A 25,008-nucleotide genomic window follows, 5' to 3' on the forward strand; every position below is an offset into this window, starting at 1 on the left:
TGCACATGAACACTGGAATTATATGAATGGTTAGCAAACTTCCTTATACATAGCTGGAAACCTTACTTCAATAGGGTAGAGTAAATATAGGCTTGCCAAGGCAAAGGTTTTACTGCTATTTATTTGATGCAGTCAACAGAAGGCTGAGACATTATCCTACGCTATGGGATGCAATAATTACATGTTGTTTCACTCCGGAGATCTCTTTTCTGTTGGACAACTCAGGTTCCACTAACGAACTCTAGGGTGCATCTGAGCCAACTTCAGTCATTTACAGCTGTCTGGATCAAGACAGTAATCTTGTTTTGTCTACAGCCAGGGGAGGAAAGAAAAACCAGCCAGCTCCACAGGGCAAGTCAGATCACCAATGTGGAATGCTTGTGGCAGTGTGGAGAGTAGCTGGAGCAGCCCATCTAGCTTTAGCAGCTACAGAAGGAGCTACACGATCATGTTAGACTAGACCTTTATCTCTATCAAGTTCTATGTCTCACCACATAGAGTAGACAAGATACTCTCCTTCTGAGAATACAGCCTGTGGATGCACAGCTGAGGCACGCTTTCTTCTTCAGAATAGTACTCTTCCTCCTCTACAGTTCCAACTTGAAAAAAAAAAGGAACAAACTCTTTTCATACTGCTGTTGATCAATTATTTTGGCCTACAAATGAAGAACATCTAGGAGCAAGGGACACCTTCTCACTAATGGTTGTTTTCTTTGACCTCATTCAGTTGAAGGGAGGACCTCGTTCTTCCTTATTCCCCATGAAGGGTGAAAGAGGGTGAGAACACTCCAAAATTAGATGTCTCTGTTTCATATATGACTTGTAAGATATTAATTAACTTTTTATAATCTATTAGCATTCACAGAATAGCACAACTTTTGAGATTTACTGTATTGTCCTTTGCTTCATTTCTTAGTAGGAAACTTATCTAACCCAAATACTTTGAAAAATAGAGAAAACACTGAGTCTGATCCTGAGGTGCAAAAGAGTAGTCACGGTTTGTGACAAGGGGCAGTGCTATGGACAAATTTCTGTGGTCTATTAAAAACAGTTGCAATACTACTGTCATCCTGTGGAGTCCAGAAAACTATGCCAAAACCTATCTCAAATTTGCACACCAAAATTAACTGATAAAAGTCTCACCCTAGAAACAGATTGACTATTACACTTCTGAATGATTTTTTGCTATTTTTTGGTACAAACTGTCACTTTCCATACTTAATTCTAACTGACATATGCAAGCAGCTATCAGATGTCAAAGGGCATGCAGGTAAAAAGGAGGTGATCATGCTTTTTCTTGAAAACTTAGATAAGTCTGCAAGAAGCACGTTGATGACAGTGTAGCTGACAATGCTGCTTAATTTATCCTCAAACATTTTTGTACAGTGGAATATAAATGAGCCCCTGCCAGACAAATATTTGCAAGAAATATTCATATTGCCTCATTGTCAGCCAAAAGAGAGATTGCTAACTTGTTGAAATCAGGCAAAACTCCCACTCATAACTCTTGGCTGGAAAATATGTATAGATTTGCTCCATTGAAAAAGACTTGCTGTCAAATCAGCAGATAAACATGAGATTTCAATGAGATATGGCACACACCTTTCTGGAGCTTTGTCTAGTGATATACTGACAGTATCATCAATGAGCCTATTGCTGTTCCCTGCCTTGCAATTAATCTCTGAACTTGTTATGTTCCTGATTAAACCGGTAACTTCTCCTTTAAGAGTTAGGCTCCAGCTCTGGAATCCCACTCCAAAGAGCACACCTCAGCAAGATGAATAAAACCAACAAACTAGCCCCTTTCTATCCTGAGATTGCAAGACATTAACCTCCAGTGATTTATGGAAAACTTTCTAGCAGACTGTGACACTTATCAGTCTGAAGTGAGCAATGACATCTTCTGGACTAATCTGGGGTACAGGAAAAAATGATGACTTATGACAGGACACGCACATGTGTCTTTTGCTTTCTCCAAGGAGGGCTTCCCAAACAGCTGCTCTGATTAGTAACCAGTAACAAATGTACGACTCTCTTACCTCCCCCTCTGTTTTTAACTTTGCTGCCCATTTACACATCGTGCGTATTAGTAGCTTGTTATTTTAAAAGTTATCACATAAGAAAGAATGAAGTGCGTCATGTGTTATGTGTTCGGTGCTTTTGAGAAAAAAAAAAGGAGTTCTGTTTGCTTTGGCAACTGCAGCTGAAGTAATTTGTCTGAACAGGAGATGGAAATCTAAGAGCATATGGCTGCAGATATAAATACAGATCTAGAATCGTATACAGACACACTATACATTAAAATGAAAAGCATTTCACGGGCAGCTGGTCACAGCGATAATTCTAAAACGCAGGATTTAGTTACCATACTCAAGTATTTACACCTTGCTATATGTAATATCTTGTATTCTCAAATCCTTACTGTAATCTAAGCTTATCTAGAAGATGCAGATGACCAGCTGTGCTCCAAACCACCCAAAGGCATGCCACTTTCCTCAGATTCATCTTCATTTACCTTGCATAGAGCAGAATGCGGCAAAACTGTGATTTGTTTCAGATACCCATATGATTTATCTCTACTATTATCTTTAAAAGAGACAGAACAGGGAAGTGATGAGTCTCCATTAACTCCTAGGGGAAAATTATGTCTTGAAGAATGTTAAAGTTCTTCATACTTTGAGTCCTTGCTTACAAAAAAAGCAGATTCTTTTTCCTACAGACAATGTAACAAGAAAGCGCAATGAGATGCAACAGTCTGGAGCACTTCTGGAGTGTGACTTTTTTTGGCAAAGTATAATAATAGAAGGAAGAGGACTGAGGGTGCTATGTGTATTTCTAACTTAGCTCTTCTATATTTCATTTATATAAAAACTGTTTGCCCCACCGTTTTCTCAAAAAAATTCCTATTATCCAACTCAGAAACCTTTGAAATCAATATGTTTTTTCTCTACTCCTTCAAGATGTTTATTGCTTAGCTATCAGGTTAATTCTGCTTTTTAGATTGTTACTGCATCACCACATGAGTATGTGGATCAACCTACATAACGGTGAATGTGGCCTAGAAAACAATAAGTCAACTTAAAATGACTGATTCTCAGTCTTACTGCTGAAAATGGAATCTTCCTTCCTTGAGTATATGCATATCAAGATATAGCTGTCATCTGCATGCAGTCAGTTTGGGAACTGTAAGTAGAAGTGTTACTCGGTGAGGTTGGAGAACAAAAAATAACCCAACAAAATTCAAACCTGCTTGGAACAAGTAGCTGTGGAAAAAAAAAAAAGGCAAAATTAAAAGTGGATTGTCTGTCTAGGTTCCTCAAATTATTAACAGGGCTATTATTGGGATTGTTAGTACTGTTTACTTGCTGCTGCGTTGAGTAAGTTTTGCACATGGAAGAATGCTCCTACAAATCTAAAATCTTATCCTCATTAAATCTACCGTTAAGCATAATATGAAGAACTATTGAGATATATGCAGTGTTTCAAGCATAGCAATGAAGAGAAGTCCCCCCTGCTTAGATTTTTGTAGCACGCAATCTAACCTGGACATATCATTGTAAAGATTTTTAAGGGTCTTTCTGTCCAAACAGCAGAAGTGACTACAGAAGCCATCACTGACACTTTACCACATATTTTCTAACTGACTAATTTTGATTTAGAACCAACTATCAATTCAATTGAACTTATAAGGGGTGAAAAGGATTCAGTAATTCCATTATTGAGACCAAACAGCTAGAAAACAGAAAGGAAATAATATACTAAGATAAAATCTTTTTCTATTACACAAACATTTTGTTAAAACACCTAAACTGATCCTGATGCTGAATAGAGGTCTATTGTTTGTTGCAGAGGGATTTTTGTAGCCTTACATTATTCTGCAGATAGGGGAAGTTAGTCACTAATGCAATAGCATGGAAGAGTATGAACTACTTTTCAAACCTATGATGCATGTAAGAGTGTTCTGTCATTATAATTATTTTTAATCAGATGGTTTTAAGAGAAAGAAGCAAAAGTCTTGAGCTGCAAATCCTGTTTTATAACTGCTGAAGCATGAGGCAATTTTTTATGGGCTTGACTTGCTAATTTGACCTTGAAATCAATTTTATTCATTAACCCTTTGTTGACAAAAGAAACACTGTTCTAGTAGGAAGGTAAGTCTTGAATTTTCTTTACAAAAATAAAAGATTAAGCAATCCATAATGCCACTGTCAGACAGTAAAGTGAGTCCAACAGGAAAAACAGTGCAAGAAATGTGCTTTCAGGCACTAGACAATAATAGCAAAGGCTTCAAGTTCATTCTGGACAAATTTCCATTGCTGTAATAAAGACAATAACTCTCTTCACGTAAAATTAAGACACAGTACACAGGTACACTTTAAATTCCCTGTACAGCTTTTCATTAACCACCATTAAAGTCTAAATACCTATAAATTCAGAAAATCATGGAAGATATGTGAATGACACTTGACAATGTTTTAGTTTAAATAAGAAAGTGAAAACTGTTGCCAAAGGGTCCCACTTTTTGTTTTATATAAGGCTGCTCTGGCATTCCCCGTATATACTTTTCTTTCTACTTTTCCATTCAGGGAAAGGCAATACCTAAATACTTACAACATCCCTTATTTATATAAATCAGTGAATTATTTATATAAATCAGCAGTAGATATTCAGGCTATCTGTTACGTACTACATAAGCATTATTTAATTTGGTTAGACTATGACATTCATCAAAATATCCAGCTGCCTTACAGATGCTCAGAGGAGCATTTAGTAACAACTGGTGTAGTTCCAAGAATTTGGTTCAGAGCAGAGATCATCCCTGGCTACATCAGACACATCCCTTGAAAAATACCCCACACAGACAGAACTCGTGAATTAAATACATGCGCAAATGAACACATAAGAGGGTATGAAAAAATTTAAAGCTAAAAAATTGATCTGTTTTTCCATGATACTATAGTATAGAAACTAGCAAATTACAGACAAAAAGGATTCTCCCAAGAAGAGAACATACTATTTATTTGCTGGAGTTTAGCCTTTGGGACCAGCAATGAAGCTGCCGTGAAAGACAATCAAAGAGTATGAGGCAACGATGGAGATCACCTGGAACTGAGCCAATCATGGCTTTTAAAGTATAGCCAATATCTTGATTTTCATCCAATGTATACTGGGAGCCAGTACAGAGATGTGTGTTCAAAGAGCTGTGTGTTCACCCTGGCCTAACTCACCTAAGCCCCTGTCTCCCTTGGCCAGCATTGCATTCACCTTCTTTTCTTCTCTGGCTCAACTCAAAACAACTCTACTCTTCTTCATCTACTCTTGTGAGAGCTTCTCCTTTTGTTTCATGTCTTCTAGCTTCTGGTCCAGACCACCTGGGAATTGGAGTCAGGCTATAATCTGGTCCTACTCTTTTTCAAAGCAGCTTTAACTATAAAGTTATTTCCAGAGGCAGAATTTAAGCGATGCTGAAGTGTGTCATCTCCTCCTGCAGTTTTCTCCACCCGACTCAAAATAGCTGACCCTTGACGGAACCACACCACCACAGTGCTTCTAACATAAAAATGAACTCAGCTGCATTTTTTTGGCATTCACTTATGATTGCTCCCTTCTGCCTCTATTATTTATGCAATACTGTTTTGGAGACCAGGTCAGCATGAGGAAAAGTTTACCAATACAACTGTCCTGGCAAGCCATCCTTGTGTGGGTGCAGCTTCTGCTGGCCAGAAAGAAAAGAAAAGAAAGTAATTTTGCTGGTACAGAAAATACTGCTTCCCAAGTGGAATAAGTTACATTGGCAAAACCACTTTCCATCCTACTGTAACCATATCTACACAAAACTTTTGACAATATAATAAAATGGCTAAACTAAAAATAAACTGAGTTGATACTCATGTGCTGGAAAATGTGTCTACTGTAGAACGGGCCAGATTTTGTGAAAGAAAAGCCAGTTCTACAGATAAGCAAAGCAAATGTGCCTTCTCGAATAAGAAAAGGGTGGAGAGGGAAGGGACCAACAATGAATTTGTAAATATGAAACTTTCATTATTTCTGACAGTAATAGTTTCCTGTGAAAACTTATAAATAGGGTAGAGTAATGAATCTAATTATCTTAGTCTTTTACTGGGCAGTTAGGGCAGTTGAAGACAGAGGGCAGTAAAAATTATTTCAGACTTACCATGGGAAACCGCCTAACAGTGGGACTTCCCAAGGAGAGTTTTTTTATTGTAAAAGTATGTTTTGAGTCATCCGAATAAAAATTACAAAATCATTTAGGCTGAGGCAAACTGGAAAGTAAAAGCTTCTCATCATTCTTTCTTAGGATTAAAACCTGTCATTAAGAGAGAATAAAAAAGAGAAGCATTGGTAGCCGTGACACTTACAGTCTGGGGTTTTTGTTTCTTTCCAGAGACCTCCATAGAGGAGTCATTTTGATTTTTCTTTCTGACTCAAAGAGGTCTAACACTGCAGAAAATGCTGAAGATTTTTTTTTAGTTGTTCCTGCTGCACAAAGAAATATCTGTGTTGTTAGTATCATTATAACTGGTATCAGTGCTGTTGTGCAATCTGTTTTCAAAGGAGGTCTGGCAGAGCATGAGCACTGTCATTTCTGACTTGCTGCAGCCCAGGGCAGTGACTGACTGAAACAACATCTTTTATTGTTCCAGCTTCCAGAAGGTAAGACTCATACTTGCAAAGTGTGTGAAAAGTCTCATTTTGTCTTGGTATTATTGAACAACTGTCATGATGTCAATGGGAGTTGTTCATCAACAGTACTTCACAGCCCTAATTGCAAAACTGCTCCATCTCCTAGCGAGGACAGGACATGCATGTGACTGGCAGACACAAAGACTGTCTGAAAGCAAGAAAACAATGGCTAAATTAACCTTTTTGTGTTATGAGGCACAGCGCTGTCCTCAGGTGAAATGATTTGTACTGAGCACAGGCCATAGAGGTTAAATCATAAAGCTTGAGTAGTGAATCTAGGGGTGTGAACAGGATTCTGCTGCAAGTGGTCAGCCTGGGAGGAGGCCGTGCAGAGGGAGACTTGCTTTCCTACTAGGCTGAAACAAAACACAGTAAAGGGATGCTAGACTTAAGTTTCAGGCTTGCTTCTAGTGCTGTGATAGCTAAAGCCATTATTGAAGATATCTGGGTAACAATGTATGTTTGCCAAGTGCTAAAATAAGTGGAAATAATAGTCTTGTGTAATCCTAAACACAGGTGATCAGAGGACAAAGGTTTAGAATTTTCTACCAAAAATCTATCAAAGATTAGCAGTGCAGAGTTTCATAGAATCATAGAATCATTAAGTTTGGGATGAACCTTTAAGATCATCGAGTCCAACATTTAACCTAACACTGCCAAGCCCACTACTAAACCAGGACCCTAGGACATCTACATCTTCTAAACACCTCCAGGGATGGTGACTCAACCACTTCCCTTGGCTGCCTGTTCCAATGCTTGACAACTCTTTCACTACAGACATTTTTCCTAATATGCAATCTAATCTTCCCTAGCACAACTTGAGATTGTTTCCTTCTGGCCTATCACTTGTTACTTGGGAGAAGAGATCCACAATTTTGTTGCTGCGGTCTGCTTTCAGGTAGTTGTAGAAAGTAATAAGGTCTCTCCTAGGCTCCTCATAAAACCCCTCACTAGCTTCTTCACACACACTCCAGCACCTCAGTGTTTTTCTTGTAGTGAGGGGCCCAAAACTGGACACAGTATTCAAAATGCGGCCTCACCAGCACCAAATACGTGTAAGCGATCACTTCCTTAGTCCTTTTGGTCACACTATTTCTGATAGAAGCCAAGATGATGCTATTGGTCTTCTTGGCCACCTAGGCGTACTGCTGGTTCATATTTAGATGGCTGTTGACTAACAGAGTTTCCGCTGAGCAGCTTTCCAGCTATTTATCCTTAAGCCTGTAGAGCAGCATGAAGTTGTTGCAATCCAAGTGCAAGACTCAGCATTTGGCCTTGTTGAATCTCATAAAATTGACCTTGGACCATAGGTCCAGCCTTTCCAGATCCCTCTGTACAGCCTTTCTTCCCATAGGCAGATCAACACTCCCTCACAACTTGGTGTCATCTGCAAACTTACTGAGGGTGCACTCAACCCCCTCTTCCAGATCATTTATAAAGATTTAAAGGGAACACACCCCAACACAGGGCGCTGGGGCACACCGGTTGTGACTGACCACCAACTGGATTTAACTCCATTCACCACAACTCTTTGAGCCTTGCCATCCCGATGGTTTTTCGCCCAGCAAAGAGTATGCCTGTCTAAGCCATGAGCGGCCAGTTTCTCCAGGAGAATGCTGATGGAAAAAGAGTTGAACGTTTTACTAGAGTCTAGGTAGAAAATAGCCACAATTTTTCCCTCCTTCACTAAGCATATCACCTTGTCATAGAATGAGATCAGGTTAGTCAGGTAGGACCACCTGCTTTTCCTAACCCCATGCTGAGTGGGCCTGATTATCTGGTTGTCCCACATGTGCCGTGTGATGGTGTTCAAGATGATCTGCTCTATAACCTTCCCCAGCACCAAGGTCAGACAGACAGGCCTGTAGTTCCATGGATCCTCCTTCTGGCCCTTCTTGTGGACAAGCATGACTTTTGCCAACCTCCAGTCAACTGGACTGTTGATAAATCCTGGATATAGGCTTGTTGAATTCTTCCAACCAATCCCTCAGTACCCTTGGGTGGAACTCTTCTGGTCCAGTACTCTTGTGTGTGTCTAGGTGGAGTAGCAGGTCGCCAACTATTTCCTCTTGTATTACAGGCGCTTCATCCTGCTCCCAGTCTCTCTCTTCCAGCTTAGCAGGCTGGCTACTCAGCTACCCAGAGATCAATGGGTCTTACAATTAAAGACTGAGGCAAAAAAAGACATTAAGTACTTCAGCCTTTTTGTCATCCTTTGTCACCACTTTTCCCCTCCACATCTAAAAAAGGAGGGAGATTCTCCTTAGCCCTGCTTTTGTTGTATTTATAGAAGCATTTTTTTTGTCTTTTATGGCAGTAGCCAGATTAAGTTCTAGCTGGGCTTTGTCCCTTCTAATTTTCTCCCTGTATAACCTCACAATGTCATTGTAGTCCTTCTGAATTGCCTGCTCCTACTTCCTGAGGTTATAATAAAGGTTTCTATTTTTGGGGTCTTGTGCCTTTCCTAGTATACATTTTGTATACTGGTAGCTTATTGGCATAAAGTCATTTCTATTAGACCTCATGCCTTAATATATGTAAACAAACACATATTCCTTACACCAGTAAAATTGATTTAAACAGCTTTCTGTAACGTCGGGTTCTGGGGTAGATGTTTAAGTTTCTGGATTTTTTTAAATTTTTGTTGGAAATAAAGGGAACTTTGCAAACACTGCATAAAAACACCTAAAATATTTTCTTCCTGAAGCAAAAAAGTTTATTTACTACAACACGGTGTAGTGCCAATGACTCACTGGACAGATTTTTGTGATTTGTAGCAACATAGTTGATGTCTATACAAGGTCTTCCAGCTTTACGACAGAAAGGGTAAATGTTACATAGGAGTAGTCCTAATCAGGTCAATGAATCTCCTCAAGGGAGCCAAGTTTCATCTGTGTCTGGATGTTTGTAGGAGCATAGATGTAGGATGTAGGATTTAAAGAACTAAATGTGCAGAGCACTGACTGTGTTGACTGCAGTCAGAAACGTTGTGGCCAACAGGATCAGGAAAGTGATTCCGCCCCTGTGGTCAGAACTGGTGAGGCCACACCTCAAATACTCTTGTGTTCAGTTTTGGGCCCCTCACTACAAGAAAGACATTGAGGTCCTCGACTGTGTCCAGAGGAGAGCAAAGAAGCTGGTGAAGGGGCTGGAGAACAAGTCTTGTGAGAGGCAGCTGAGTTGAACAGGGGTTGTTTAGCCTGGAGAAGAGGAGGCTGATGGGAGACCTTATCACTGTCTACAAGTGCCTGAAAGGAGGTTTTACAGAGGTGGGTGTTTGTGGTTTTGCCCAGGTGATAGGTGATAGGGCAAGAGGGAACGGCCTCAAGCTGTGACAAGGGTGGTTCGGGTTGGACATTAGGAAAAACTTCTTCACTGAAAGGGTTAACAACCACTAGAACAGGCTGCCCAGGGAGGTGGTTGAGTCACTATCCCTGGAGGCATTTAAAAGATGAAGCCCTTAGGGATCAGATTTAGTAGTAGGCAGGTATGCTTCAAATTCATGATCTTAAAGGTCTTTTCCAATCTAGGGATTCTACGATTCACTGCAGGGAGGAAAAACTTGCCAATAGCTTGTTATAGAACCTTGTTTCACTTTTCTAACGCAAAGTTCCATTTTCACATTTCAGGGCCAGTTGTTGCTGCATCACCCTCATTGCTTGCACACACTCCACTCAAGTCGGATTTAGATCAATTTTATGCCACAGGATTTTACGTAGGACTAGCAGGCAGAAGACTGTCAGCCATGGAATCACAGAAATTAGATAAGCAAAAAAGACATATAGTTAAGTTTTTGTTCCATACAAGCGTCTAATGATTGTTCTCTAGTGTACCTACTTGAGCTCTTTGTCCAGTTACATTTCAAATGGCATCAGCCACACAACAATGCACACAAACCAGCTGGTTTATGTTTTCATGGACCTCACTGCTCAGAAAGCATTTTCTGAAAGTCCATCCTAAAATTACCTGGACTTGTATCTGTTATTCTGATTCTTCTTCTCAGGTCTAATGAAAATAACCTGTTTTCTCCTCTTTCTGTGTCTCCGTTTTTCTGACCTCTGTACTGTAAAATGACTATCAGAATATGCCCTTCCTGCTGTAAATTTTCTCTTGTGTAAAACTGTATTTATAGCCTTGGGAGGACCAAACACACATGCAGAGAGGTACTTGTTTTCCTCCTGGCTATCAGCTACCAGTGCTGGCCAGCTGTGACAGGAGGAGAGCAGACATAAGTTACAACTTACAAAGAAATATTCTGGTGTTAACACTTCAATGACAAACTCTTGGTCAGTGCCAGTGTAGCAGCATTTTTGTTATAGTAGTTACAGTAATACACTTTTTTTTAAGACTGGGCAGTGCAATAGTTATTCACAAAAGATATCTACAAGTACATACACATACACATAAGTATATTTGCACACACATACAAAATACCATCACTGAAGAGAAGTGAGTTTAGATGTTGAAACATCAAGAGCTGGATCACTGCATAGTAAAGATCTAACTATGAAATATTCAGGGAAAGAAACATTAATTCCCTCAGAGCTAAAAATTCCTGCTACAATGCAAAGAATGGCCTGGGGATATCTGTCCTTTGCATTATTATGGTGGTTTTGGTCTTCTTTCTTTCTCCTAGCAGTTGACAACTTGTCTTCCCACTGTGCAGATCCACAGCTGGCAAAGCAGTGTCACCTGTCAGTCATGGCTTTAAAAAGTGTAACTTCATACAGAGGGAGACTTTAAAGCAGCATGTGCAGAGAGTTTCATACATTTATATGTGTTGAATTTTTCTGGGTGAAAGAGAAGAAACAACCAAAGGAAAAAGGAAAGTACAAAAGCGTAAAAACATTGTGGTGATCAAAGAGGAGAAGACTCCTGGAGAATAAAGGGTTAAATCTTCAACCCATTTTCTTCATCTCTTTAAATAGCAGCCAAGGGAATGGCTAATATTTTACTGCAAGAGCAGCTGATGCTCAAAATAAGTGTTTGGAAGGGCAACCAGACATTCACCTCTTAAAAACATAGTTTCAGACATCATTTAGGCAGACACAGTCATTTCTGATGTTCACAAGGAAATCAGGGTGGCAGCCAATGAATCCCCAGCCCTCTCTCAAAATATCAAACCGGCCCGTTCTCTTCTGTAATTCCCACCATGTCTGCCTTTGAAAACAGTCAAATGGCTTCCTTTGAGTTTGAGCTTTCGCCATCTGCTGACTTGCAGACTCTCTCTTTCATCACCTCTCCTGCACAGAGGCCTCAGCTCCTGCCAACAGCAATTCCCATGCCGCCCTCTTCCAGGAGGAGACTTCTTCCTACTTCTTTCTTAAAATCTTTTTCCCTTCAATTTTTGTGACTAATGCCCCAACTATTACTCCTAAGGGAGGAAAAGCTGTGGGCTGCAAACTACATTCTAACCCAGTCGCAGGGTTAATGACTTTTTGGGAGAGCTCTAACTGAAAGATTTAGCCCCTCATAGATAATTGCTTCTGCTTTGGCCATTTGTGAGGGAATAGAGAAAATACTTTTAATGGACTTGGTGTGTTAAGGAAGTTGTGTCTGGTTTAGATCACAAATTGTGATCTACCCGCTTAGTGGGACACTTGTTAATCTATGGCATGACAGATCCTGCAAGACAGCTTGTGGGAGTTGTTCAAGGGGTGCACAGCAGAGCCAGCTCGCAGAGGGCAGTGAGGAGCCAGACCACCCCGCATCCCTGTCTGAAAGAAAGCAGCATCCAGTCCCTGCATCCCACCACACCCGGGCTTCGGCACTGTACCTCACACAGAGGTGGGATGCCATAAGGAGGTGATGATGGCATCCTGTCTCCTCTTGGTTTTGAGATTGCTGGGAGCTGGGACTCTCGCAGCCTCCCACAGTGGCAGCTTTTCATGATTCACACTGTGGTTCCAACAATAGCATTTTCTTTAGTTTAAGAATGAAAAACGCAGTCCGGCTAACCTCTGTAGAAAAATTGCTGACCTCATGGCTTAGTGTAAGTTCACATATTTTGTCCACCTCCTCTACTGGGAATAGCCATAATTGTACTCTTTACCTTTGATTTCTCTCTTTTTTTTTTTCCTTTAGTGTTGCCAGTCATTTGGATTCTGATTCCAAGCTGAATGCATGGAGAATACAGCATTAACTCTGCCATCCTTCAGTGTAACACTCTGAAAGTAAAAAAAAGAAATATATACATAGGATTAAATATCCTCTGAAAAGATTTAAACAACAAAAATAGCTGAATGAGAGGATGAGAAAATAACAACAACATCAGTACACTCTATCAACATAAATATTTTACATTGAAAAGGCAGAAGCTGACAGACGGTAAATTATGAAACTTGCCTGAGACCTTTGATACAAGATAGAAACTTTTATTTCCAGAACACACAAACTGACTAAGTGTAGAAATTGATGTAAGTACTTTTCATCTCCCCTTTTTGCCCATGATGTAATTATTTTGGCAGTTAGAAAGATATTCAAGGTTGCACCTCCATCTGTCTTAGCTTGATACAGCTAACAGATAAGATAATCCCCCCCAACAATTCAAGCCCTAGCTATGAGTCACTGTCTCTGATGAAGATGTGTCACTCTATGTTGTCTTGGGCAAAAGACAGTTTTTAATTTTTTTTTTTCCTTGGGAATTAGGATTTCCTGGTGTGTTGATTCAACTAGTATGAATTAAGAACTAAACTGAGTATTTGTTAACCTTTCTATTTTCATGCAGCGAACTCTTTGGAGACAGAGTTTCATGTCAGATAAAGGGTAAGACACTGGATTAGTGAAATTGAAGAGGAATCAAAGACAAAACAATCTCTCAAACACGCATGCACACACGCGTACTTAGATTCTCTTATTTTCACACCAATCTCAAAAACTGCTCTATTAGGGGGACAGAAGACACACCTCAGATCCTAACTCTTTCCATAGCAATAGATCCATGTCTTTTGGATCAGAACATATTGATTAAAAATCTAACAATTAATTTTCATGTATTTAAATATTTTGCAGTAGTTTTATTATTTCACATTCTTTTCCAACTAACAAAACTATATTCCCGGAAAGATTTAAAAGAGAATCAGTTTTGAGAACTTACAAAGTACATTCCCAGACAGAAGCAGGGCCCAAAGACGGGAAGGATCATCAGTATCTCTAAAATACTGCCTCTGCTTTCTTCTGGCTAAGAAACGAGTGATGAAGGGTCACTTAATGTGCAATTAGACAGGGTGAAGGAAGAAATTGTCTGCTGCTCCCCCCAAACTGTGGCTTTTTTAGTTATTAAGAGCTTATATCTTATTGTCTCTGAAATGGCGACTAACATACATTTAAAAAAGGGACTTCAGAAAATGGGAAGAGATGATCTGCAAGCAGTGAAGTTTAGGGAGACTATCCTGACCTAGGTAACAGCTGGACTTTTGAATTAATCAGATTCCTTAAAAATAAGACTCTGACTTTGCCTTACAGCAATGTCAGTTTGAGATGATCTCCAGTGACATCAGTGAAACTACCATAAAATTACATCAAAACAGCAAACAGGAGAATGCAGTCCCTGTTTTCACAGTACAAGAAGGGGCATCCGATGAAATTAATAGGCAGTTGGTTGAAAACAAGAGCTTTTTCACTTAAAACGTATTGAAGTTATAGACTTCACTGCACTGGGACATTGTGGGGCCTCAAAACATACACAGATTTAAGAAAGTATTAGATCATGGAAGATAGGTCTATTTCTGGCTCTCAAACTCTATCATTGCCTACAATCTCTGTCTCCAATAAATTAGGCTCTGGTTCACAGGCTACAGCAGGAGAAATCACTTTATCTGTCTTAGTCTTGTCCTGGGCTTCTGCTTCTGCCCACTGTTATCCAGGACTGAGCTAAAAAGACTAAAACGACTTTCACATTCACCCAGGGCGGCAAGTTTTATGTTCTTATTCTGGATTTACAACTCTGTCACTGAGACTGGAACCCGGCCCATGATATGTGGTCATTTTTCACTCTGTTCATTTAGCTCTTGTACTACACTTAAGGCTGGTGAGGGCGGGAAAAGACAAACAGCACAGTGAACTCTGTCTGCCTGTTTGTCTGTTGAACTCATTTACACTAATTGCTTCAATGTACTGACTGATTTCTTTTTAACTTATAAAATATGCCTATCTTTGGCTCCCAATGCTTGCACAACAGTGGGCGGTGTGGGGGGCGGGGGGGGGGGAAATGAACCACACGGAAATTTGTACCATACGGAGATAGGTAGAACATGAAAAACTCCACAGAGAGAAGAAACAACTCCAGAGGCTTTAAAAGAATTGCTCTTTCTTTACAAAATGGAAACAAAAAAATTAAACAGATTCTGTTAGTGCCAAAGAAAAGGCAAGTTATGGATATAAGAGGTTCAAAATTAGGATGCTTTTCTTCCGGGATAAAACATTACAAGCATGTTCTAAAGTTACATGCATTAATGTATACGTAAATAGACAAAAGGAGCATGCATGGAACAAAGAGGAATTATTAGATGGGTAAGCAGCTGGTGAGAGGGAACGACAGCTCTCAGACACAAATATGAAGTTTGTGAGAGGCAGCTCTGGGACAGCTGAGGCTCAGGCTATAATCAGACGGAACAGAGGCCCACAAAAAAAAGCTAAACCAAAAGTTGACAGTCTGAGGGGCAAAGATATGGTCACCAATCCAATGAACAGGTGCCATCTAAATGTAATATAATCCCATTGTTCAGGGCAGCAAGACTATCTATGCACACATTATAGAGGTGCTCTGTATCTCTTCTTAATATACAGTCCACTCTATATCCCCTCTTTATTATATCATTGCTTTTGTTGAAGCTTAGAACTCAAATTTAAAAATACTTTAGAAATATGGATTACTCACAGAAACTAGACTCCAGCGAGTCCCTTACTGCTTCTACTTTCCATTAGTTTCCTAAAGCTTTGTGGGAAAAAGGATACACCCAGCAAAGAAAGACTTCCTCTTTTCCATTTATGCAAAAAATAGAAAGTGCAGTAACTGATAAAGACAAAAAGAAAAGGATTTCTTAGAATGCAGGCTTGTGATTTATCCTTCATTCAGTAACTTCCAATGGAAAAAAAACAGAGTGAGATAGAGACCTAGTTGTTAGCAGTTCTCTTTGTTCTTAGGCATATATTTCTTAATCTTAGTTTATGAGTCTGTAGCTTCTCCAAAATAGAATGGTGATAATAACATTTGTCATTCTTTGTAAAACCTATGTTGCTTAATATTTCTAAATGTAAACCAAATACAAATGCAATGTACTATCCTAGCTATCCTATCCATTACTTTGATTCCTAATGTTAACCCTTACTTGAATATAATTTAATGCTCTATATGTCTTTCTGATGTTCTTTTCTCTACCAGTGTCATTCAAATATATCAACATTTTCAAAGGAACTTTCCTGTTTCTTTTCCCTCTCTTCCATTCTTCCTCTGTAAGCAATTTAGTTGTTACTATAAGCAATTAAAAATGTCTCTAAGAATACTGAAAACTCTCTTCCGAACAGGTGAATTTCAGAAGGATGGGTGGAATGGAAACTTCACCTCCACTGCTTTCCAAGGGAGGTGCCTCACTGGGGGGCTCAAAGGGGGGCAGACCAATGAGTATTTATTTTCACGTTTCACATTTATCAGTAACAAGGTGGTAGATGAATAGTGCTGCCTTTTACACCCCTTACTCTAGCGCAGGCTGGCTGGCATGAGTCATAGCGCACGGAAGCCAGGCTTATGGAAAAGGAGCAGGTGACATTTAGTATGCAAAGCTCTGCAAACTCTCCAGGTGTGCCTGCAAGAAGAAGGCTCTTGAAGTGCCACCACAAGCACAGCCTGAACACGGCTGTGTCAAAGCAGCTATGCATTTTGTCTTCCACCTCTGTGTTTAGAGGTTACTCATAACATTTTCTTAAGAATGGCAGAGAACTTAGAAGATATAGAGAGTGGATCCAGCCCTGCTCTGAACGTGTGGGCTACCGGCTGGAAATGCAGCTCAGAGAGAAGCTCCCACAGACAGTGCTGAAAGGTGATGGAAACTATCTCAGTTCGTGGTACCCTCACTCCCCATTCCACATCCAATTGAGGTTAACACTTCATTAAAGCTGACGGACAAGCCCCATGTGCCATAATAAGAACCAACAACTGGAAGATAAAGCAGTACAGTATACATTAGAAATAATGCACGTTTTTAACTGTGAAGGGTATGAATGTTGTTCAGGTAAACTATCGAGGGAAACTGATAGACCCTTCATTTCCGAGACTTTCACATAACATGACTGAGCATCCTGTTGGATATAAAATAAGCAATGTGCCATGCTCAGCGCAGGAGGAATTGGGAACAGTTTGATGGCAGTTTAATACAGCGAGTCTGATGAACTGAACAAGTTCTTAGAATAAAAATTTGAGCAGTGAATACTTGATAGACTTTGAGTAATTCACAAACATCCTACAGGGTGAAAACAAATTAGGAGTATTCTTAGAAAATAGTTAATACCAGTATATTAATGAAAGGGTGCAGATTTTCGTAAACGTGACCAAGCAGACTATTCCTGAAGTATTCTTTAATATTATTTCCAGTGGAAAAAATTGGAGGATAGATTTCACAAGTTTCCATCTCCTTACTTCTTGCAACATGCCTTAAAGTAGTATAACAGCAACTTGACACCAAGTGAGACATTTGTTAGAGAAATCCAGGGTATGTAAAAGTTTGTGCCAGACCATCTTTAGAGTATATACGATGTCTGGGATGGCAGCTGACTTTCTATCTATAGCAACAATTCTGCATCAATGATAAAATTTTTGTGTGTATTGAATATTTCTGCAGCCACTCTAGACATGACTTCTTTAGATTCTATACAAACATGGCTTTCATTTTTAGGAACTTAAGAGATGAAAACATTTAACTTCACACTGTAATGTTGAAAAGAGAGATGGACAAAGGAAAGCAACATTAAAATAATCCAAGATGACGCAGTCTCTCAAATATTGAGTAACTGTGATGGACTTGATGTTATAAGAAAATCCTCATATATATTGATGCAACGTTAATTAAAACTGAAGCAGTAGTGCTCGTAGTTTGTAACCTTTTTTAAGAACACAGAACTTGCGCACCCACACAAGCTAATGCAATAACGTGATTTAAAAATCATCTAGTGAAATGCTTAAGAAAACCATAAAATGAGAGAATAACTTATGTACAGCTGAGAGTTCAGTGTGCAGTCTTGATATAACAGACCCCTGTTATATTCTACACTGAAGCATTGTAATGAACATTACGTTCGTATCTGTTGAGATCTGAGCCATGTAAAACAGTCTGAAGGTCCAAATAGGGTTTCAGTCTACTATTTTCTAGTACTTTAGGATCTTCTATTGTAAAGTTACTCCATTCTTAGCCTGAAAAATTCAAAAGTGCTTAATTGAGTCACCTGTACTTGCTCAGAAGCAAGAGGAGATATGTACTAATCTCTCATGCCATCCACCTTAGGTAAGGAGTGAGCTAAACCTGTCAGTTGCTAGAAGAAAAGACATGATGATGTTGTAGAAGGCAGATCACTTTGAAGGATTGCGAAAGTGGAAAGAAGGAGGTACCTAAGTCATACATATCTTTAGCAAGGTTTTATCATTCCATGAAATTTATTGAAAACATAGGCATTCACTTGAGAAGGACTGGTTTGTCAGCAAACAAATTTAGATACTAGATTCCAACCTTAATAAATTTGCTACTGATCAAAAAGAAAGCTGTTATTTTTCCCCTTTCCTCCCAGAAACAAATATAATTTTTTCTGCCTTCTCTCATGCAGATTTATCTGTCTGCTGTGAAACAGGTTAGCAAAGACTGCTGCTTCTCTGACAAAGTCTTAAAATAAAACTATACTCAGATTGAATTCAGGGGAAGCAAATGTTCTCCATTAATTGCTTGTTTGTTTCTTCCCAACCAGCTGTACCACCTCTACATAGATTATTAGTTAAGCTATAAATGTTAGCATTGCATTATCACTCGCTGCCTAAATTGGATAATGTGAATTGCACATTAGCAGTGAGCGCTCCATCATACGTGAGGTCAGATTCACCTACATGGATAGTTTCTGATCTAGTTATCTGGATCTCTTTAAGAGTAAGTGAAAAAAACAGGCACTTACAGACCTTCATTTGTCTGTTCCTAACGGAGATATCTGAAATAGGTCAGATGCTCTCTAAAAGCACCTATTTCCCCCTATCAAGTGTAAAATCACTAGTTCCAGTGTAGACACGTAGACTGTAGAGGTTAAGAGTCAGAGGAGACGGATTACATGAGCTGTCCTCGATTTAGGCAGAGGTAGCAGATTTTTAGATGCATTTGTCTGCTAAAATTGGGTACGAACCTAATTTCAGCAATAATTTCTTCCTACCAAGCACCAAACTGCATCAATGTGCGATCAGTTAAAGCTAGTCATAACTCCATTGACTAACTCTTTGTGTGCTCAACAGCAGAGTGAAATTCAGGTTGTGCTACTCAGTAAGGGACACAAATCCTGTGCAACAGAGTACCTCCTCCCTCTTCAGTTCCTAAGTATGTAAGGTCCCTAAACATAGTCACCTCAACACCAGCTGACGCATAACTACAATTAGATAGATGTAGGTAGATGCTGCTCTGATCAACTTCCTATAAGGACCACATGATATCTTCTTGTCCAGCTCTGGGGCACAGTATGAGATGAGAGATGTTTCTAAGGTCTTTTCTTATGGATTTCTTTGGAAAGCAACACTATTCGGACAAGTCTTAATCTGATCCCCTTAGGTTTCTGTACCTAATCCATCACACCATTTTTAAGATGTGTTTGAGAAGCATATTGAAGCATATTAAGTAGCATTTACTTATTTTCTTAATTATATTTTATTCTAAATCTAATAATTATTGAAGAATATCTGCTTAGGCAAGGTTGAGAAATAAATGTACCTATACAGATGTTCTTCTGACAGCTACTCCATAGGATGCAAAAAGAGAAAGTTTCTTGTTCCTACTTCCAGATCTCCCTAGAGCATCTGCGCAGGTCTAAAAGTGAAAGGTTTCAAATACTGCCCTAATATAAAACAATGTGACTGTGAGATCCTATATTCATTCTCTGTTTGTTGCAAAATATAAGCAAAGTTTTTACTTTTCTTTCTGATTAGTGTCTTTCTAAATTGCTGTCCAAAGGCAATTTTTTTTTGTCATCGAGACCTCTAAGATTGCTAAGCACACACAAGGATAAAGATACATTCAGATTACTCAATACTTGTTTTATAAAGTCTACCTCTGAAAATAATATTATATCACATGGGTTACTTTGGCAATACAGGGTGGATACCTAAAATCTCAAATTAAACAAGTTCAATCCACAGGTGTGTGTTTTGGAATAGTTCAGTTACAGAGAAATGGAAAACCCTAGAATGTTCCGCATAAAAAAGAGAAAGGTTAATTAAGGCTGCATAAAGGCCAGTAAAATGTTAAATCATTTAAGGACTGGAATAATGAGTATTTTAAATGCATCACGTTTCCTGAAAAGTCTGAATAAGGTAATGTCTCCCATTTTAGGGCAAATCCACAACATTGCAGTCATTAGAGCAATTCAAGAACTTGTATTCAAGTCAAAGGGTATTTTCAGATCTTGCCTATGGATTTTAGACAGACCTGTTGACTTCTATAGCATGAACAAAACTTGACAGCAAGGTTACCAGACATATAAAGAATATTTCTGCTCATTTTTTTGTGTCTTAGGAGTTACTTTGTCTCATATGCTCATGTTGTATACACAAACACGGTCTTCAGTTGGGGAGATGACCCTAAGCACCTGATAAGTCTGTGAATATGAGGTTTGGGGAACAGAATATTCAGAACGCAATAAGGTGGTACAGAATCAATAAAGATGTTTGATTTGATTCATAAAAATGCAAGAGATAAAAATGACAAGTCAGCTATATAAATTATGTTAGGAAGAGACAAACTTCTATGTAATTGGTGCTTTGTATGCTCAAACTTGCATTAATCTTGGCAGTCATCCATGCGACAGGTTCTGTTTTCACAGTGTTCTTCAGAACAGCAAACTGAATAAACACTTTGAAATTGTTTGTAGGTATAGGCAGATAGGTAGGCAGGCATTAAACTTCAAATTTTAGATGAAACAGCACTCTTGTTTCCTGACTAGAAGTGTCGTGAATTCAGGTGAGTAGGATATAATCTGTGAACAAAACCTCACATCTCTAAAAATATGACAGTTATCAAGCTTGGGATTATGATTTGCAGAATAACTATTACAATCCTGAAAAGACATTTTTGTAATGATGACTATAACTCAAACAAGAGAGACAAAGAAAACAGTCTTGTCTATGAATCTTAATTGGGAAACTAAAGTCTTTTGGTCATTGACAATTAATCTGGAACAGGCAAATTATGATTTGAAAACAAAACCACTAGACTGCAATGCAGAGTTACTGGTTACTTGCAATGTTTCCTGGAAGGATCCTCCTTCCAAAAAAAGAGTAATGAATATTCTTTGAATCAATTAATTGAGTTTGCTGCAGCTGTGCTTGCTTTTGGTTTCAATGACAAAGTTTGGTTTCCTGTGACAGCGTTTTGGTACCATACCCACCAAAACAACTATAAAATTCACATGATTGAAACTTTTTAGGGACTAGCTCTTAAATTACGTTCAGTAGAATCCTGGCTGTAAAGCCTGTAATCATGCAATCATGAAGCAGGAAAAAATACTACTTGACTTTTTTTACAAGTCTACTGTTCAATTTTTTATTAACTGCAGAGGAGTGAAAGAAAGGTCATTTTTTTTAAGAAGGTTGATACATACAGTAACATTTTTGTGTGAAAGTCTGAAGAAAGACATTAAACATTAAAAAACCCACACCCTACACCCAGGCTCCAATAAAGCATCATTAGAATTACTCCCATAACTTGAAAGAGAATAACAGTCTGAATTGTTGGTAATGTATCTAGTAAAACATCCCACACAAAGTTTGTGAAATGCTTAGAGAACTAAACATGTACCACTGCATAGTGATCAGCCACAATCTGCAGGAAAAAGAACAGAACAGTACTCATCATAATTTAACAGATAATTTAGCACTGGGGTAGACTTTAAATCTAGCTACTGGGAGTGTAACATGAATATAGTAGAAAATGTTGGTGCCACCTGTTGGTGAGAATTGAGATTTGGAAATTATTCAAGCTAATTTGCATAAATCCAAAGAAAAGAGAAAATTGGTCATGTTTCACTTCATGCTTAAGGAATTTTGTATGCAGTATCTAGACTGAACTCTTTACTTTGGCTTCCATTCTGCAGAGGCTTGCTTGAATGTTTAATAATGAATTGCAAATCATCTCTGCTTGCAGTTAAGAAGAGGTTAGAGAACTTAGGTTGCATCTTGCTTCAGTTTTCTTGCAGTAAACATTAATTGAAACACCCAGCACACTAGGAAAAGTTGAACAGGAAGATAGGGTAGCAGACTCAAAATATACAGCTTTGCCAACCAGATTTGATTGGATAGTGAATTCCCTACATAAATCCTGGAGGTGGTATATTTGGCATAGTGTTTTGACACTGTTGCTATCCATTGCTCTGAAAAGAGGATTCTGTTTGATATTACACACTCCATTTACCATGTATCCTGGTGAGATATACCTACTGCCTATTCAGAGCAAAAACAATCATTCTTGCTACATGGGAGTGACCTTTATGACACTATGGCAACGCACCAAGTTCTGCGTTAGTTAACCGCAGTTCCTACTTCAGTTTGTTATTTAATAGCCCTGGACTTGCAGGGTACACATTCAAGGCACACTCTGCTGTTCCTTGATATTTTCTGTTGGAATCTGTTTCTGCAGATGCCTAAGACAGCAGTACTTTGGTATATTGAGATCCTGACTGTAGATGTGGTTGAAGACACTTTTTATACAAAGGAAGTCAAGCATCTCCCACCACTCCTAAAGGGCAGCCAGCTTATAGCACCTTATAACAACTGACTAGTAGTGCTGTGGATCATCTAGAAGAGATGGGTCTTTATCCAACATGTAAACATTTTTAATATGTATATCCAATCATATCCTAGTGTCTGCTTCTTTTATTAGAGTAAAATTAGCACCTCAAATACTGTGTTCGCACCTTGAATACTGTGTTCAGTTCTGGGCCCCTCGCTACAAGAAGGATGTTGAGGCTCTGGAGCGTGTCCAGAGAAGAGCAACAAAGCTGGTGAGGGGGCTGGAGAACAAGTCTGACGAGGAGCGTCTGAGAGAGCTGGGGTTGTTTAGCCTGGAGAAGAGGAGGCTGAGGGGAGACCTTATTGCTTTCTACAACTACCTGAAAGGAGGTTGTAGAGCGGAGGTATCTGGTCTTTTCTCCCAAGTGACAGGGGACAGGACAAAAGGGGAATGGCCTCAAGCTCCTCCAGGAGAGGTTCAGGCTGGACATCAGAAAAAAAAAATTTACAGAAAGAGCCATGGGGCACTGTCAGAGGCTGCCCAGGGAGGAGATGGAGTCACCATCCTTGGAGGTATTTAAAAGACGGGTGGATGAGATACTCAGGGACATGATTTAGTGCTTAGGAATGGTTGGACTCAATGATCCAGGAGGTCTTTTCCAACCTAGTGATTCTGTGATTCTGTGATTATCTGCAGTCCAAAATTTAGAAGAAAATAATAAAAATTTCTTTGTTAAGTATCAGCCAAACTGGGAGGTAACAGAGAACTTTAAGTAGTCATCTACAGGTTTAATTTCAGGGTATTTTATAGATATAGCTTACTGCGGTAAGATATGAGAATTCTTCTTCCAGGTCACCTCTGCTGCTGGCAGCTGTATATATTAGGGATGTATGCATCTTGCTTGAACAGCTGAATGAAAAACTAAAATGAGACTGGAGCAGAGGAAGGATTTCTGAGATAAGTTTTAACTGTTTCCAATTTCAAATATGCAGACACTTACTGTGTCGTCACTCAGCTTTGCACTAGCAAACACTTCTTCCATTCTTTGTCCTGTCTCTTATGTCATCTGAACACATTCCCTAATGCAGTATCATCTCTTTGCACATGAGAATTCTGCGCACACCTATTGTTAAAATCTTAAGGGTAATGATTAGGAGATTACATTATAGAGCTAGCTATGTATCTCTTCATATCTTACTAATTTCCATTGGTAGGTGATCATAGAGAAATTTTGTACTCTAACAATATATTTTTATTAAGCCAAATAAGCCATAAGGCTTAGTATTGATGGCTGAACAGCTCTGTGCCACTTCTAGGTTATAAAACAACCCATGCTACAGAGGCACAGTCGCTGATAGAGATGCTCCCGTCATGGGTTGCATGGACCAGTTAAAGCAGTTTATTGTGTAACGACAGTGATTAACGGAGAAAGAAAACACAGTGTGCAGGTACGGAGTTAGATAAAAAATCTTTGGCAAGGAAAAATAAAATTCTATGTCCAAAAATGCCACTGTCTAGCAGGAGGTTGGTCGGTTAGTCAAGTTCTAAGAAGTATTAGTTTCTTTGTTCCTCCCACCTGCTTCATCCTGGGCTCTCTGTTAAGAGGCAGCTCAGACAGCAAACAGCAGTGAATAAGGAACCCATATAGCTTAGAACAGCAAATGGAGGAATAAGCAGCCAGAGCTAGTTCACACGTATCAGTCAAACCCTGGTTGCCTAAGGCAGCAGAATCTTTAGTGGCTGTTTGTTGTGCAAGTGGCTGTGGGCTGTGAGGAGCATTCATTTCACAGATTGCCCATAAGGCAGTGAAAACTCAGCAACTGTGACAGCACAAGTAATGGGGAAATGTGTTGGATCTTCATTTACCAAAGAAGCACATCACGGCGTGGGTTTTCTATATGACAACTGTACGTTGTTCCACAGAGCGGCTCAGGGAGTTACCCAGCACTGCAGTTATCCTTACCCTGGCAGCTGCTGTGGATACAGAATTCCCAGTGGCACAAAGTCAGAAGGGAGCAAAGCTGCAAATATAAACGCTGCTGCTCTCTCTCATCTCTCAGCAGCCAGCAAAGCCCCAACCAGCTTCCAATGTGAAATATGATGTAACCCTTCCGGATCCAGTAAGGAGGAAGAACTTGTTCTGTATCAGCCCAGAACCTAAGAAAGGCAGAGGAGCTGTTGCAGAGCTAGGAGAGACTGGGCTGAACATCTAACCCTGTGGGTACATGTTTTTATTTGTGCTTACCCCAAATGCCATATGGAAAACACTGGAAACAAATCGCACCTGCTGGAAGGATGCCTTAATGCTCTGAATCCAGACGGCTGCCAAGTGAACACCCAGGGA

The sequence above is a fragment of the Cuculus canorus genome, chromosome 3 (assembly GCF_017976375.1).
Source record: "Cuculus canorus isolate bCucCan1 chromosome 3, bCucCan1.pri, whole genome shotgun sequence".
NCBI lineage: Eukaryota > Metazoa > Chordata > Aves > Cuculiformes > Cuculidae > Cuculus > Cuculus canorus.